Source organism: Myotis lucifugus, unplaced genomic scaffold (assembly GCF_000147115.1).
Source record: "Myotis lucifugus unplaced genomic scaffold, Myoluc2.0 scaffold_1152, whole genome shotgun sequence".
NCBI lineage: Eukaryota > Metazoa > Chordata > Mammalia > Chiroptera > Vespertilionidae > Myotis > Myotis lucifugus.
The window spans coordinates 69,969-85,882 of NW_005872200.1; the positions used below are offsets into that span (position 1 = coordinate 69,969).

The window sequence follows — 15,914 nt, forward strand, 5'->3', positions numbered from 1 at the left end:
GGTCCCGAGGCCGTGCGGCGGGCGAGGCCGCGTCGCCGGAGGCCAAGTCCTCGGCCGCCGGCGGGGCGCCTGTCCCAGTTCCCAGGGCGGCCTGGAACCCGCAGGGCCGCGAGGCGGGGCGGCATCGGCGCTAACCTGGGTCCGCAGCGGCGGCGGCTGGGGGGTCCCGGGCGGGCCTGGGAGTTTCCAGCCGGAGTGAGTCACTCGGGCGGGCCGGGAATGCGCCAGGAAACACCCGCCTCCGCCTCATCCTCCCGGGGCGGGGGCTCTCCCGGCTCGGCCCCTTCCTCCTGGCGCTCCTCCCTCCCGCCCAGCGCCGCGCCCTGCGCCAGGGCTGGAAGGGAACGCGCTCCGCTCCCATTGGCGAAAGTGCCCCCGGGAAGGGTGCAGGTTTAGGGGGCCGCCCCCTGACCCGAGCCTCTACGGGGTCGGGAGGTGCGTGTGATGAGCTGCGGAAGGGACTTTGGAGGACCCCGAGAGAGCGCACACCTGCGTGCCACGGCCACAGGCGGTCGGCGGCGGGCCCTCGGATCGACCAGTCCCCGCCGCCAGAGACCCACACGGGTCCCTGCCGTGATCACCCAGCTCCAACCACCGCCTTCTGAGCCGGGACGCGCGTGGCCAGGCTTGTGGGAATGGCTGAGAGAGGAAAGCCTGACTCTGAACTGGACACAGAAACCTCTCGGATGCCCATGAAGCTACACATCGAGTGAAAGGCTGAGTGGAGTGAGGGCGTCGAATCCAAAGTTCATGGACTAAGAAGTGCTCCCCCTCCCCCCACCTTACCGCCTCATCGATGCAGAACAGTTACCACGAATTCTTTCACCCAGGACATGAAATAGCTTTCTGTAAATATTACAAGCCACACCAAAAGGCAAAAAACAGTTTGAAGGGACAGAGCAAGCATTAGAACCACACTCGGATACGGCAGGCATGTTCGAATGATCAGATTCTAAATTTGTTTCAAGTTCACGTACTCTATTTGTGTTAAGGTCGCAAAGGAGGAACGCAGGAGGCCCACATGGCTCCTGCACCCAAAGATGGGGAGCCGCAGGTTTTTAAAGGACTCCAGGCAGGCTTTTTCTGGGCGGATCATTCTCTGGGCAGGTCCGGATTCTGGGAAACTCCAGAGGGGAGAGAGAATGGTCTAAGCAAGTGGAATGTCCATTGTGAAGTGTCCCAAAGTTCAGTTCCCAGGAGAGTGGGTATCGATTCAATTATTTGATCAGACCTAACATTTTCCATATTTGATTATAAGTCATTTGACCCTAAAAGTGAGGGTTTGATTGTGAGGGAAAATTCACAAATATGTGGAACTAAAAATCACACTCTTAAACAACCAATGAGTCAAAGAAAAAAAAGGAAATTATAAAGTACCTTGAAACAAGTGAAAATGAAAATACGACATATCAAAACTTAGAAGAGCTCTCTCCCTCTCTCCCTTCCTCTCTACAACAATTAAAAAAAAAAAAAGCCAGTCCCCCTTTGGGACAGTCTCAGGAGGGTTACTGTCGCTGAGCATCTGATCTTGCTTTGTCAGCCTGCCCAGCCCAAGTTTCCTTCACTCTTGGGAGCCCCAGCTATTTATCTGTTCACTCTTCCTTCCTTCTTCCTTTCTTTTTTTCTCCTTCCTTTCTTCTGTCCATCTTTCCTTCCCTCCGTCCATCCACAGCTCCCAGCCTGCACAGGAGTCCTGGCCCCAGCCTGTGCCTGCGCCTGCGCCTTCCCACCACTAGAGGGCACGCCAGCTCCCCTAGCATTTGCTGTCTCATTATTGCTTAGCAACGCGGGTGGGGTTACTGTTTTTGAGAGCGACGCTGGTTTCCCACGCAGGCGCAGTGGCAGAGCCCTGCCACCGTCATGATTGACACAATCAGTATCCTGTAGGCGGACGTTATTGAGGCAGCCAGCCATTATGGAGACAATCAGTACTGGAGAGGCTGTCATTATTGAGGGTACCACGAGACGCATGGGTATCATGACTACGTGTTAGTACCGCGAGACACAGAGAGATCGAAAAGAGCGAATTAGGGAGGTCAGAGTGAATATCTGCAGGACTCTGACTGTGGTGGAGCAGACGGTTCAGGAGTCAGTCACCATGAACATGGTTAGCAACTCAGATGCCTACACCATCGCGGACACTTCAATGCTGAGGTCCGTGGTGGCTGTTTGATTGAATTTCAGCAGCATCTAAATGAGTCGCCCCTTCCAGTATCTTAGTAAATTCCAATATTGCGTCCTATTTTTTAAAGTTACTTCTGTGAAATTAGGTTATTATTACTGAGTACTTTTTTCTGATAGTAAATTAGTTGTAAACATATTTTTTTCCGAACAAAAAATTCCAGTTAATACTTTGGTGTTGAAACAGTATATATATATAAATATATATATATATATATATATATATATATATATATGGAGAGAGAGTAAATATATTTTTTTATTATTTCAGAGAGGAAGGGAGAGGGAGAGAGATATAGAAACATCAATGATGAGAGAGAATCATCCATAGGCTGCCTTTTGCAGGCACCTACTGGTGACCTAACCTGCAACCCAGGCATGTGTCTGTGACCGGAATCAAACCAGGGACCTTTCAGTCCATAGGATTGATGCTCTATCCACTGAGCCAAACCAGTAAGGGCAAAATGACAGTGCTTTTGGAACGTGTTCTTGCAACTCAAAGAGTTCTGCTTGATACCTATGCCTGTCTGAAAGATAAGATAATCCTGTAGAAATGTGCTAAGAACAAGCATCTCTTATTTTGTGACTTATTAGAATGTAAACATAGAGCAGACTTATGCAATTATGTTATAGGATAAACGCTTTTATTTTGCTTCAAGTAAGTTACTGATTATACTGTATAGGTCCATGGGACGATATACTCACTACATTAGACCTCAAAGGAAGCTGTCAACCCATTATTGAGCAAAACGATACTCTGCTGCCATCGTGTGGCCATTCATGGAACAACAGCATACACTACCCGCTTTCAGACTGAAAAGACTTCTATACTGCTGCATTGGAAGAATTTTTTTTTTAAAGATGGTAACAAAAGAGCCTCTAAGAGATTAAACTGACCAAGGGCTCCAGCTGACTCAATGTGTACCATTGAGTCTGGTCTTGCAATTAAGTAACTTGAAATCCGTATTTTCCACTGATGATGGAAGTCTGCATGGAGTGTAGACAATCACACACACATGCCTTTCTTCAAATAAAGAGGGCACAGGTCCCACACAGTGTGCAGTGACAGTACACAGCGTGTGGGGCCGGCCTTGTTCTGGCAGAGCTTGCCTTGTAGAAAGTTCTTCCATGCCTGTTGTGTTTTCCTGCACAAGAGATTCACGGAGAATTACTCCTCTGCTCAAACCCATCCCACACACTGTCGTCGTCATCCTCTCTCTCCACATACACCTTGTCACATTCCTCCTCAATAGAGTATTTTCTTTTCCTAGTAAATTACTTGTGAACACATGTTTTTCTGAATAAAAGATTCTAGAATAGTTTAGAGAAGAGATATACTCTGGTTTTATAGGACAAACGGTTGGTTTTATTTATCCTTCAAGTAAGTTACCGATCATACTGTACACGTCTCTGCATCTATGTACTTATTACACAAACCACAAGACTGTCAGCCAATTCCTATGCAAAAACGATCCTCTGCTACCATCTTGTGGACATTCAAGGAATAACACTTTGTGCTTCTGTCCGTGGTGCTGAAATCCCAGCTAGTGCCGTTTGAACAAGACAAAAAATTCTACCGAGAAAAAACAAACAAAAACAAGAACAACCCCGCCCCCCACAAAATATCAAGGCTGTCCAGGGCGGCAATCACGTCGTCTCTGAAGTCACGGGTCTAGATTTTGCACCTCTTTCCGCCACAGCCTAGAAAGGAAGGCGTTGGCTGCTGCATTGACATGGGGAACCTGTGCGTTTACCATGTCAGTCCGAAACCTAGAGGCTGCCATCACTGCGGTGGTCAGTACCTTGGAACCACCGTCCTGTAACCCGAAGTCAGCTATTATTGCAGTGCTCTGAAGGCTGGAGTCCGCCATGACTGAGTCCGTCCGTACGGCATTGCTTCCGGAACCGAGGCGGCCCGTACGGGGCAGGTGGCGCTTACTGAGGCAGCCCGCGGGCTGCAGCGGCGTATACCGAAGCAGCGAGTATGGTTTATGCCGCCGTCCGTGTACCCTGGAGTCCGCTATGAGTGCGGCCTTCCGTCCGGTGGCGGCCGCCATGAGTGAGGAAGGCTGGGCCGGAAGCCGCCATTGCTGAGGCCGGAAGTCCGTACAGCTTGGGTGTCAAGTACCGCGAGAGCAGGCGACGTCGCGAGAGTGCGTGGCTGCGTAGGTGCAGCATACGTTGGAGTCCGCCATGACTGAGTCCGTCCGTACGGCATTGCTTCCGGAACCGAGGCGGCCCATACGGGGCAGGTGGCGCTTACTGAGGCAGCCCGCGGGCTGCACCGGCGTATACTGAAGCAGCGAGTATGGTTTTTGCCGCCGTCCGTGTCCCCTGGAGTCCGCTATGAGTGCGGCCTTCCGTCCAGTGGCGGCCGCCATGAGTGAGGCAGGCCGGGCCGGAAGCCGCCATTGCTGAGGCCGGAAGTCCGTACAGCTTGGGTGTCAAGTACCGCGAGACCGGGCGACTTCGCGAGAGTACGCCGTTACGTAGGTGCAGCATACGTAGAAGTCCGCCATGACTGAGTCCGTCCGTACGGCATTGCTTCCGGAACCGAGGCGGCCCGTACGGGGCAGGTAGTGCTTACTGAGGCAGCCCGCGGGCTGCAGGGCATATACTGAAGCAGGGAATATGGTTTATGCCGCCGTCCGTGTACCTTGGAGTCCGCTATGAGTGCGGCCTTCCGTCCGTGGCGGCCGCCATGAGTGAGGCAGGCTGGGCCGAAGCCGCCATTGCTGAGGCCGGAAGTCCGTACAGCCTAGGGTGTCAAGTACCGCGAGACCCGGCCGACGTCGCGAGAGTGCGGCGGCTACGTAGGTGCAGCATACATTAGAAGTCCGCCATGACTGAGTCCGTCCGTACAGCAATGCTTCTGGAACCGAGGCGGCCCGTACGGGGCAGGTGGCGCTTACTGAGGCAGCCCGCGGGCTGCACCGGCGTATACTGAAGCAGCGAGTATGGTTTTTGCCGCCGTCCGTGTCCCCTGGAGTCCGCTATGAGTGCGGCCTTCCGTCCGGGTGGCGGCCGCCATGAGTGAGGCAGGCCGGGCCGGAAGCCGCCATTGCTGAGGCCGGAAGTCCGTACAGCTTGGGTGTCAAGTACCGCGAGACCGGGCGACTTCGCGAGAGTACGCCGTTACGTAGGTGCAGCATACGTAGGAGTCCGCCATGACTGAGTGAGTCCGTCCGTACGGCATTGCTTCCGGAACCGAGGCGGCCCGTACGGGGCAGGTAGTGCTTACTGAGGCAGCCCGCAGGCTGCACCGGCGTATACTGAAGCAGCGAGTATGGTTTATGCCGCCGTCCGTGTACCCTGGAGTCCGCTATGAGTGCGGCCTTCCGTCCGGTGGCGGCCGCCATGAGTGAGGAAGGCCGGGCCGGAAGCCGCCATTGCTGAGGCCGGAAGTCCGTACAGCTTGGGTGTCAAGTACCGCGAGACCGGGCGACTTCGCGAGAGTACGCCGTTACGTAGGTGCAGCATACGTAGGAGTCCGCCATGACTGAGTCCGTCCGTACGGCATTGCTTCCGGAACCGAGGCGGCCCATACGGGGCAGGTAGTGCTTACTGAGGCAGCCCGCGGGCTGCAGTGGCATATACTGAAGCAGGGAATATGGTTTAGGCCGCCGTCCGTGTACCTTGGAGTCCGCTATGAGTGCGGCCTTCCGTCCGGTGGCGGCCGCCATGAGTGAGGCAGGCCGGGCCGGAAGCCGCCATTGCTGAGGCCGGAAGTCCGTACAGCTTGGGTGTCAAGTACCGCGAGACCGGGCGACGTCGCGAGAGTGCGCGGCTACGTAGGTGCAGCATGCATTAAAGTCCGCCATGACTGAGTCCGTCCGTACGGCATTGCTTCCGGAACCGAGGCGGCCCGTACGGGGCAGGTGGCGCTTACTGAGGCAGCCCGCAGGCTGCACCGGCGTATACTGAAGCAGCGAGTATGGTTTATGCCGCCGTCTGTGTACCCTGGAGTCCGCAGGAAGTTGGTACAGCGTGGTCATAATGTCTCTGGAGTGCAGGGGACTTTGGGGGGGTTTGCCGTTGTGGAAGCATTTATTACCCTCTAGGCCGCTTGTACTGCCTGTCCTCCAAGAATGATGCAGCGAGGATGGACCGGTCGCCTTTACTGAGGTCACTGGTGGCTAGTTACGAGGTTACTGGTTCCTAGTTACCGGTGTACTGGTAACCAGTCCACTAGGTTAAGGATGACTACTTACTAGTTTTAGGTCAATAATTAGCAGGTAATGGTTTCCAGGTCACTAGGTTCCAAAGTTTCCCAGTTGCCAGTTATTAGGTTACTAGGTACTAATTTTCTAGTTATTCGCTACCAGGTTGCTTGATAGTATTTATTAGGCCAATGGTTATTGGTTACTATGTTCCTGGTGAGCAGTTTCTAGGGGACTGTTTCCCAGTTGTTCAGGTTAAGTATTACATCTATGCACTTATATACTTATGACCGAAACCTTTAAAGAATCTGTCAGCCAATTCCTTTGCGAAAAGTATCCTCTGGTGCCCTCTTGTGGCCCTGTAAAGAATACCACCTCCATCTCTGTCCGTGGTGCTGAAATGTTAGCTAATGTTCTTTGAATTTGATGAAGACTTGTATCCCCAAAAAACACAAACAGCCCTGACTGTTTTGACTGAGTGGTTAGAGCATCAGCCTGCGGATGATTCCAGTGAAGGGCATATACCTTGGTTGAGGTCACATCCCCAGTAGAGGGTGTGCAGGAAGCAGCTGATGGATGGTTCTCTCTCTATCCCTCTCCCTTCCTGTCTGTCAAAAAATCAATAAAAATATTTTTACGAAAATACAAAGAAAGCAACCAACAAAGACCACAGAAAATCGTAGAAAATGATGGATGCTGTCCAGGGTGCCATTATTTTTTCCCTGGATGGACTGAAGTCACGGGTCTGGATTTTGCACCCTTTCCGGTCCCAGCCCTGGAAAGGGAGGCCTTGGCTGCTGCAGTGACACGGGGAAGCTGTGCGTTCACTGTGTCAGTGTGTAACCTAGAGGCTGCTATGATTGAAGCAGTCAGTCCTGGGGAGGCCGCCATTAACAAGGCAGCCAGTATCGGACAGTTTACCTTTCCTGAAGCAGCCAGTCAGCCGGAGGCCGTTGTGATTGCGGCAGGCAGTCCCTTGGATGACCCCATTATGGAGGCAGCCATTGTGTGCAGCGAGGTGCAGGGGTATCGGGAGAAGGCATTATTCCCGCTCGACTCAGCGGCCCCTGGAGAGGCCTCGTTGACTGAGGCAGCCAGTCCCCTGGAGGCTGCAATGATGGATGCAATGAGTAGATTCGAGGTGGGCATTCCTGAGGCAGTCCCTCCCCTGTAGGCTGCTAGTATTGATGCCATCAGTAGCAGGGAGGCTGTGATTGTTGATGGTACCTCCAGATGCAGTGTTCTCATGGGAATGTGTTATTACCACGAGAAAAAAATTCCATGTAAAGTTTTTTGTGGAAATATAGTGAATTTTTAAAAACTATTTTTTATTGATTTCAGAGATGAAGGGAGAGGAAGGGAGGAAGGAAGGGAGGGAGGGATGGAGGGAGGGAGAGAAATGGAAACATCAATTATGAGAGAGAATCATGGATCAGCTTCCTCCTGTACCCCTCCCCCCACTAGGGATCGAGCCCACAAGCAGGGCATGTGCCCTGATTAGCAATCGAACTAGGGACCTTTTAGTTTGCAGGCCGTCGCTGTACCCACTGAGCGACAGCGGTCAGGGCTACAGTGTGTTCTTGAGCAATATTTATTTGTCCTATTTCCGAAAGGAAGAGAGAAGCATGAATAATGAGTGATGATCATCGATTGGCTGTGTTCCTTGTGCAAGAAGAAAGAGTGATATGTGTTGTCATGTGCTAAGCGGAAGGAATAGGCCCTGGCCAGTGTTGCTCGGCGGTTAGACGTTCGGATGGCCAGGGAAGGGTCGCTGTCAGGATTCCTGGTCCAGAGCACATACCTGGGATGCATGTTTCATCACCTGCCCCGGTCTGGGCTCCTGTGGGAGCCAAAGATGCATGTGTCTGTTGTATACTCATGTTTGCTTTTTATTATTTTCTCTCTCTCCTCCCGCCCTTCCACGCTCTCTAAGAAAATGAATGGTGAAAACATCTCCTCTGTAAAGAATTAAGCAAAACATACAGACGAAAAAAGTACAAACAAGGAAAAGAGTTGGAGGGTGTGAAAAAGCACCATATGCACCAAGAAAGGCACCATGATGAGCAGAGCATTCAACTCTGCTGATGTTTTTCCATGTGATGTGTGTATAAGATAAAAATGAAATGTTCGAGTGTCCCTCAGCTGCCAGGTTCCTGACACAACAGGACGAGGCCACTTTATCAGGGTCCTTGAAGAGTCTCCCCGGCCACCATGTCAGGGGAGAGGTTCTCGGGGGCGAGGCCGGGAGGAGCAGGGGCAAGTGAGGTGTGAAGGAGGCGGGAAATGGATAGAGGGTCCTGCAGGTGTTCCCGTCTACTGCGTGGTGTCACTGCTCCCAGAGTCCCCCCCCACTGAGAAGATGGGAGCAGACTGAGCTGGTGTAGGTGACCGAGGGACACACAAACCTAGGGACACACAGACTGAGGGCCAGACACACCACGGAAGCCGCAGTGGCCAGGAGAGGTGAAGAATGAAGGGCACGGAGACAGCGTTGAGCTGATCAGCATCATCAGGTTCTGCGTTTATTGCGCGGTTACAAGTGTGTTTATAGTCTTTGAGTCTATAAGCATGCGTCCATCGTTCCATCACGGTATGTTTTGGGTCCTCCTTTGAGCTGTTAAAGTTTCTTGTTTTGCGTTTACAGTTTCTTATCTGACCTTTGGTGAAAATCTCCTTTGTATTTAGGTCTGCTGATTTAAATCTTATGTATTGTCTATGTTTTTACATTCTATTGTATAGGTTAGTGTGTGTGTTCCATGATCAGGGCTAGTTTGTTATTTGTATTGTATGGTTCCTATTGTATTGTTCCACTGTGAAGGTCTAAGGCCAAAGCGGAAGGCGGTTTTCCTATTGTATGTCATAAGTCCAGGTTGTGTAGCTTCAGCATGATTGTTGTTAGGCAGGGGTCCTCAAAGGTTTTAAACAGGGGGCCAGTTCACTGCCCCTCATACCGTTGGAGGTCCGTAGTATAGCTTTAAGAAAAACTATGAACAAAGTCTTATGCACACTGCACATATCTTATTTTGAAGTAAAAAAGCATAACGTGAACAAATACAATATTTAAAATGAAGAACAAGTAAAGTTAAATCAACGAACTTACCAGTATTTCAATGGGAATATAAATTGTAATATTTTATCTTTTCTCACTTCTGCGACCAAACAATCATTTATCTTTATGTTGAGTTAGATAGTGTCGACGCAAATTGTATTCTTTGAACACAGACACTCTATTCTGGCATATCAAACATACAGCAGCTCTTTCCTTGTACTGCATGAAAAAGTAATCCTAAGTCCACTGTTTTTTGAATATCCTACACTCCAAGTCAATTTCTCTCTTTCTTGACATCATTGTTTCCTAGGGATTCCAAATTGCTTTTAGTAAAATACCAATATATATATACAGCACTGCAAAAACAGTATACAACAGTAACTGCCCACACAGAGACATACAGACTGCACTGCCCATTAATGCAGTCTGATCAGTGTGCATCCATGCAGCTTTCCAAGTCCACATCATTTCAGTGTCACCAGTGCCCATATTGGTGGAACTCCGCTTTTACCTCAGGCTCACACGGGTGTGGTGTGGGAACCGGCACGATGACAGAGCCGGTTCCTCCACCACCTTTCCAGTTCACACTACCCTGTGAGAACCGAACTGTGATCTGTGAACTCGCACAGGTATCTGATCCCATGGTTGAGAAGACCCATGAGATCAGATTCCGCTGCAGGAAAAAAGCAGGCACGTATGCCTTTTTTCTTCCGAATCTAATGCAAGTTCAGGCATAGAAGCCTATGGCTGAACTCGCACTTCTCAGAGATCGCAACAGTGTGAACCAGGGCTTACACAGCACACAACATACAACATCATACACAACTGAATAGCAATCAAAATATAAATGCAGTTACCGTCAATTAAATTGGGGTTCCTACTCCTCGGCTGTCCGCAGAGCCGGATTAAGTTCCCATAGGGCCCTAGGCAGATTACCAGTTTAGGGCCCCCATGCGATAACACTGAGCACTGACCATTTGCAATTATCATTACCACTGAGCACTGAGTATTTGCATTACCTCTGAGCACTGACAATTTGCGTTATCACTGTGATGCACCCTACCTAGAAACCACCCCCAACCAACTATCCAACTTCAAAAAAAGGCCCTAGTAATCGCAAAATAAAAAAAAAATATATGCCTCCTAACTTAAAAAAAAAAATCCTAACTTGTTCTTACCTCGGTCCTCAGGCTGCAGCAGGCTCTCCACAGACAAGCTTGTGACTCATCCGATCACACCGGAGACTGAGAGGAGGAGTGGAGAGACAGAGAGAAGGAGGGGAGTCGGAGATTGCGGCGCCCATTCCACACATGTGCACTGTGGGCCCTGGACGAGAGTCGGCTGCTAAGCAACAGGCAGCGGCGGCAAAAACACCCATCGGGCCGGATAAATGTTTTCGTCTGGCTGCATGTGGCCCGTGGGCCGTCGTTTGAGGACCCCTGTTTTAATGTATAACTTAGCTCAGATGATGTCCTAGGCATGCCTGTTCATCATTGTCACTTGCTGAACTCCCCAATAAAAGCCATGAGAATTTTGGAGGTTTTGCTACTTGCAAGAGCGAGCAGTAGCCCTCTGCTTCTCTAAAAGTGAATGCTGCTTGCCGATCTCATCTCTGCGTCACCATTCACCGTTTTAGACCACCTGCACGGTGCGTGAAATACAGTGAGGAAACACAACACATCTTTCACGATCAGAACATGGGGGCATCTTAGGTTTTGTTGTTTTCACTGTGTTTGGGACATGGATGCTAGAAAAAATGGGACCAATCACAACATTGGGTCTTTCTGTCTCTAAAACAGTCATTCCGAATGGGCATACGCTCCTTCGAATTGAAATATGGACAAGAGCATTAGTCTATTAGCAAACTTTGTGATCAGGAACTTGGACAAGAGCCCTTGTGTCTCTGTCCGTCTGTCTGTTTTTCTGTCTGTCTGGGCTGCTGCTGAGATAAATCCAGGTGCCAACACTTGGACCTGCTTCCAGACCAGGGGGAGCCGAGTCCAAAGGAAGGACGAAGATCTGCATAGCTGATGGTCTCTGATACACATCCCTCTTGCACAGGATGTCATGACTCTTCCTGAGTCAGCTGAGACCCGCAGAAAAGAGTATTCCAAGGGGCCGATTTCCCCTGTTCCCGAGGTTCTGTGTCATGATTGGGTTGATGTGGGAAAAGACGAGTGTGCAGCTGTGGCTGAATGGTTGGTTCTGAGATGTTCAGATCCCCCCCCCCCCCGCCAAGTCCTCAATCACGGTAGGGAAAGAGGCTCCCATTGTTGACATGGCAATGGCATCGTTTTTTCCAGGACTCTGTGCATAGGAGTGTTCCACATGACACTTGCTGCCATTTCCTTTGCCTTGTGCAAAGAAACTGTCCCCAGAAGCAGCTGCTCCGAAGATTTGTGAGTGCTGGCATCAGGTGTAAGAGAGTTGTGGGGAATGCTGAAGTCCCCAAGAGATTGGACAGGGTGATGATGTTTTTGAGGGGACATTGTGGCAAGGAGGAGATGTTTGTGTTTCAGAGCAGGTGAGTGGATCCCCCGTTTGTTGCCCAGCCTGCAAAGGTGCTGTTGTTGTGTCAGTGGCCAGTGAGTGGCATGAGATCCTGGGTGAGAGGGACGTGTATGAGAGAGCATGAGGTCTGCAAAGCTTGGTTGTCCATTTGGAGTTGGCTCCCCCTGGTTTTGCAGCAGGCCCAGGTGTTTGCACGTGGAGTTCTGTCAGGCAGCAGCATGGACAGACAGAGACACAAGGGCTCTTGTGGATGTTCCTGATGAGGCAGTTTCGTCATCGTGTCCTGCTGTTGTCCATGTTTCCATTCCAAGGGGTGTATGCCCATTCGGAATGATTGTTTTAGAGACGGAAAGACCCAATGTAGTGATTGTAGCCATTTTTTGTAGCATCCATGTCCCAAACATAGTGAAAAGAAGAAGAGGTAGTATGCCCCGATGTTGTGATGGTGAAAGATGTGTTGTGTTTCCTGAGTTTATTTGACACCCAGTTACTGAGTTTGGCTTTGGAAGTGTGCTGGCTTGAGGAAGTTGGTGAATGAATCAGCACGGGTTTGTGCATCTAAAAGTTTCCTTTAGGATGGGCAAAGGCGTGTAGCAAGGGGTGGCAAGAGGCGCAGGAGAAGATGTGCATTTGTAGTCCAGGTGTGTGGGAACATTTTGAAATGGACCCTTGTAAAAGTGAAGAGAAGCCATAGCGGGTGGGTGTTTGTCAATGGTCGAGCTTCAGCCCGTGAGAGGTCGTCAGCACTGTGCCTTGAAACAGATAGCAAGGAAGATGTATTGTCAGGTTGCAGGCCATGTGAGTGCAGCAGTGTGAGAGGAATCTGTTGTGAGTGTTGGGAGGGCAGTGGTGCAGACCCAGAGGCTGAAGTTTTATGCATGCAAGGCTGGCATGATGGCTGCCCTGGAGAGCATGGTTGCCATGTGTTTGTGTTTTTTGGTGAGGGTGCCATGGCCTTAGGTGGCAGGTGTGCTCATGCCCTCGTCTTCCTGTTGTACCTCCATGCTTGGTTTTTGGTCATCAGAGTGTGTTTTTTGTCTGGTTTTGATGTTGTGTTTTTCATGTTGTGAATTGTTGGTCATTGAGATCTGGAAAACACTGAGATTTCCTGTATGTATTGATGTAGACATCCGTGTTTGTCCTTTTCCGTGTTGCAGCCTTTGAAGAAGAGGGTGGAGAGAGGTTGGAAGTTTCCAATTTTTTCAAAAAGCATATTGTGTTGATTTTTCACCTAGAGGAAGGGAGTGGGGTAGAGAGTCATCAACATGGATGAGAGAGAAACATCCTTGAGCTGCTTCCTTTGCAGCCCTTCCTGGGTATGTGGGTGCAAGCCAGGTCCATGGCCCTGACGGCTCCATGTTTGTAGCGCTGGCTGTGTGGGAGGCTGAGAGTGAGGTTGTGTGTGTTTGCAGGATGTGAGGAGTGTCCCCCCCCCAGGTGTGATGTGGGAGGTGCCAGAGTGTCCTGGAGGAGTGTTGGGGTCCTAGGTGTGGCGGCTGAGGCTTGGGTCCCGTTTGTTGGTGTGAGTTTTGTTTGTTAGGCGGCAGCCATGTGCGTGTGTCCTGTGTGTTGTGTCCTGAGCCGTTTTGTGTGTGGCATTGGGCAGGTTGAGTGAAGGCTGTGGTAGAAATGATGTGTTTGAGGTGTCCCCCTATGTCCCCGTGAGTCGTCTTTGGGCTGTGATGCTAGGTCCGATTTTGGTGTTTGTGGGTTTTTGGTGCATCCTGCCCATGGTGTGAATTCAGTGCAGAGGACAGGGTGGACACATGTGTGTGTATTTGAAGCTTGTGATTTTGTCAATTTTGCCGAAGGAGCTTGTGGATGTGAAAGTTGTCTGGAGTGTTGCCAAGGTGGGTGTGAATGTGGAGGGGCCGTGGTTTTTGAGTTTGCATGTTGGTGTGCAAGTGTTGTTGAAGTTAGGAAGGAAGCTGTCATTGTCCCCCACGTGTTCCTAAGGTATGTGCGTGGCGATAGGTGGTTTTAGGAGGGGCATGTGATCCTGAAGGAAGGCGTCCTGTTTAGGTGTGAAGGCTTTCTAAGAGGAGCATGTGGAGCCCCCCTGAAGTATCCATGTTGTCTAGAAAGTGGTGTTTTAAATGTGAAGCCTGGTATGTGTGGCTTGTGTCCATGCTTGCTGGGTTCAATAATAAGGAAAAGAAGAGTCCTCCCATTTGAGAGAGGTAGGTCATTCAACGTTGTGCAGATGAAGTGATGAGTGCTGGTGTGAGGCTAAGTGTTGGGTGGAGGTCTCCAAGTGCCAGTACCTAGGGCCCTTGAAGACCTTTCTAAGGGCCCTGGAAAAATCCCCTATTGGGGAGAGAAAGAGGGTCAGATAGCGTCAATACGGGCAAGTTTGTGTGCGATGTGAGTCCGAATTTGAGAGACATTTTCCTGTGGGCCCGCGTGTCATGAATGTCATTCCATTTGTGTAAGCGTTGCTTGGTTTTTGTCTGTTTTTGTAACGGAACAGCCTAGTTTTATTGAATGATACGGATTGTGTCTGATGAGGAAGATGTGTCCCTTGGATGATTTTCATGGACATGCCTTGTCCCAGAAGTGTTTTTGGGTCCCGGACACAGTAGGTGACGGAAAGGTGGCAAGCAGCGTGAATGTTTGCCAATGGTAGAGGTGCGGTGGCCATTGGTGAGCCTTTGGTGTGGGCAGAGTTTTGAGGAGCCAGCACGTGGTGCAGGCTGAAGAGCAGGCTTGTGGAGCTGAGCAGTTCTTTGTGAGTGTCCTGAAGCGCATGGTCCCCTTGCAGTGTGTGTGGAGCAGGAGGCAAGTCATTGTGGAGGTGTCTCCCTGCGGTGGATGTTTGTATGTGTGTTTTGTGTGGTTTATGCCTGTGTTGCACGATTTGTGAAAGATCCCCGAAGAAACTATCCTTGTTTGTGGATGAAGCCAAGCCAAGGGGGTCATTGCTTTAATGTTGTATTTTGTGGAAAGAAGGTCCCGAGAAGTGTTTTTGAAAAGCCAAAAGGCTTTCCATGTTGTCGCCTGGGGCCCATTGCATTCCAGGAAGGGAGGCAAAGGGTAAGATTTGCGTTTGTGGTTGGTTGTGGCCTGGCGCCTGAGAAGGCGGCGATTTGTAAAGGAGCCAGTTTTCTTTTCTTTGGAGCGGCAAGAGAGCAGGTCGGAGCAGCCAAGAGGAAAGGATGCTGCCTGTGAGAGCCTCGTTGCGTCGAAGCGATCGTGTGCTGCCCTCTCGTGGTCATTTTTGGGAAGCACACCGTGGTTCTGTCGTTGGTGCTGAAATGTGAGGTCCAAGGCAATGTGTGTTGAAAAAAGTCCGCAAAGAAATGTCCGAAAGTGTTGTAGGCTGCCCAGGGGGCTACGATTTTGTGGTTGAATGGAGTGACGTGTCGGGTGTCGATGTGTGAGGTGTTTGTTGCCAGACAGGCCTGCAGAGGGAGGCGTCGGAGGGCGATGCCCTGGGCTGGCGAGCAGGTGCGTTGAGGAGGTGCGTTGTTCCTCGGTCGCAGGCACGGTTGAGGCCATGAGTGTTTGTCCAGGAGTCGGCGATGGTGGAGCGTCCATTCGTCATTGGGGTGTTTGGTGTATTTGGAGAAGCTATTCTTCCCGCCATGGTCCCAGAGAGGTGAGCGTTGTTGAGGCCGTCTGTGACGTGGAGGCCGGTGTGGTTGAGGCGGGTACCTGTGACCGTGTGGAAGCTGCAGATTTCGTGTGGTTTTGCAAGAAAGCAGGGAGTGTTGGTTGTAGCAGGTGTCTGTGTGAAGCGGCTGCAGCGAGCAGCATGGGTTCGTGCTGGTGCTGGGTGTGAAAGATGTGAGTTTGCAAGGCTTTCCAGGCACCGTCAGCGGCAATCAAGATGCCTTGGTGCGCGTGTTTTTTGCCCGTGGCATGCCTAGGCATTGCTGTTGAAGTGGCGATTGCGGTCCAGTAGGATGGTTGTGTTGTTTTCCCCATGCTAAGTGTGCCTTTGATCAGCACGCATCCGTGTGTCCTGGTTTGTGAATGTCTGTGAATTGTTGTGAATTGTTTGTGAATGTTGT

The 15,914-nt window shown here is 50.8% G+C and overlaps 1 protein-coding gene and 1 long non-coding RNA gene across 2 annotated transcripts in view; one reads left to right on the forward strand and one right to left on the reverse strand.

Annotated features, from left to right (window-relative positions):
* Positions 1-271, reverse strand: part of LOC102443283 (cytoplasmic FMR1-interacting protein 1) — a 28,868-nt gene extending 28,597 nt beyond the window's left edge. Inside the window, 1 exon segment of the mRNA XM_006107375.3 lies at positions 136-271. The gene's annotated coding sequence lies outside the window, so the exon portion shown is untranslated.
* A 5,378-nt stretch (positions 272-5,649) lies between these two features.
* Positions 5,650-10,981, forward strand: LOC111824311. Its single transcript, XR_002827385.1, has 3 exons — positions 5,650-6,161; positions 8,275-8,931; positions 10,581-10,981. It is a non-coding gene; the product is annotated as an uncharacterized LOC111824311 (long non-coding RNA).
* The last annotated feature ends 4,933 nt before the right edge of the window (positions 10,982-15,914 follow it).